The sequence below is a fragment of the Grammomys surdaster genome, unplaced genomic scaffold (genome assembly GCF_004785775.1).
Source record: "Grammomys surdaster isolate TR1022 unplaced genomic scaffold, NIH_TR_1.0 147, whole genome shotgun sequence".
In the NCBI taxonomy this organism is placed as follows: Eukaryota; Metazoa; Chordata; class Mammalia; order Rodentia; family Muridae; genus Grammomys; species Grammomys surdaster.
The window spans coordinates 3,412,973-3,414,873 of record NW_021604605.1 but is presented as its reverse complement, the minus strand read 5'-3'; the positions used below and the strand labels follow the sequence as shown (position 1 = coordinate 3,414,873).

The window sequence follows — 1,901 nt, the reverse complement described above, 5'->3', positions numbered from 1 at the left end:
ATATTTTAAAATAAAAGTCATTATTCTCCTTTAGAGTATACACCTAGGTTTTCCTTTCAGCCTACTCTCTCAAGCAACTGAAACAGGGATGACAGTTCCAAATAAGCATGGATGGTCCCGTAGCACTGATAAAATGCTTGTTTGCAACAGTCTTGATTTTTCACCCCTTATTTCATGCTTTACTCAAGAAGGCTGCAAATATGTATTGCTGTGAGAGCTATCATTTCTTGGAATTGTCAATATTTAGCAAGGATTTTCCTTGTGAATTTCTTCTGTGAAAATGACAGATTCTAATCACAGTCTCTCTGCATCTCCTCTGAATGGGAATTTGAGGGTATCAGCTTGCTCTTTCAGATTTACAGGTGTTAACCTACTCACTGTATAATTTGTTCCTTCAGGATTGGGAATCAATTTTCACTAGGCTGTTATTCCTATTCAGACTCCTCATTCTTGTTTCATTTTCTACTTACATGACAGATCAGTTGATTTCTAGAACTAGCTTCCCAAAGGCAAACTTAACTGGCTCTAAGAGGAACCAAAGTCAAGAAACAGCCCATCAGTGCAGCATTCTAACCACTAATGGAAATGGATCACATAGGAAATCTGAGTGACTGAATGATCTGACATACTGGTATGGAGAAACTAAGACTCTCTAGCGAGCACGTGTCTGCAGTGGGGCCAGAAAATACCACTATGATGGTAACTGAGTTTTTTCTATTAGGGTTTGGAGACCTCAAGGAACTGAATCCCTTGCTCTTCGTGGTATTTGGTATTGTCTATCTAGTCACAGTTTCTGCTAATCTTCTTCTTGTGGTACTGGTATGCACTCATCAAGGACTCCAGACTCCAATGTACTTCTTTCTTGCAAACCTTTCATGCCTAGAGGTCTGTTATACATCCAATATTGTACCCCGGATGCTGTGGACTTACTGCGGGAACATAAGATGATCTCCATGGTAGGGTGTATAATTCAGTTATACTTTTTTGGGTCCCTGGGAAGCACTGAGTGTTATCTCCTGGCAGTAATGTCATATGACAGGTACTTAGCTATCTGCTGGCCCCTGCACTATTCAACATTATTACATGGAACCCGATGTGTGGAACTAGCAATTGTCTCATGGCTTTGTGGCTTCTCAGTGGCAGCTGCCTTCCAGGCTGCTATGCTATCCAGCTTGAATTTCTGTGGAGGCAATGAGGTTGACCATTTCTTCTGTGACTTGAAACCTCTGCAGAAGCTCTCTTGCTCTGATCCCTATCTGGTCAACCTAGTCTGCATGAGTCTAACATCCCTGGTAACCCTGATCCCCTTTGGACTAACTTTAGCCTCTTACTGGAAGATTCTTGCAGTGGTCTTGAGCATACCTTCCATTATTGGCAGGCAAAAGGCATTCTCCACTTGTTCTTCTCATCTAGTGGTTGTGATCTTGTTTTATGGGACTTTAATCTTGGTCTACGCTGTACCATTGGCTAGCCAGGTGCCGGCTCTCAACAAGGCCTTCTCTTTGTTCTACACTGTTATTACCCCAATGTGTAACCCTCTCATCTACAGCCTCAGAAACCAAGATGTCAAGGAGGCGCTGATAAAATTTGAAATTCGGTTCTGTGATTTTTAGCTTTACTTAACCAATTGAAATGACAGCAATCTGAAGTAAAACCCATCTTCCAATCATCATGGAAGTCTTAGTGAGGCTAGCAAAACAGCGTAGATTATGATTATTGTAACTCTAATTACTAAACCCCCAAATCATTATTTTAAGGACAAGTTTTTCTTAATATGCTTGGAATAATCTAGTTTCCTTGAGTATATTTACATTACAAGAGGAAATAAATGCTTGTTAGTTTACAGGAAAGAGTGCTTAGTGAGACACATAATATGGAACTGATGCATCTAGTATCTCCAG

The 1,901-nt window shown here is 40.6% G+C and overlaps 1 pseudogene; it reads left to right on the top strand.

Moving 5' to 3' along the window:
- The first annotated feature begins 633 nt into the window (after positions 1-633).
- Positions 634-1,613, top strand: LOC114619119 (annotated as a pseudogene).
- Positions 1,614-1,901: the final 288 nt, after the last annotated feature.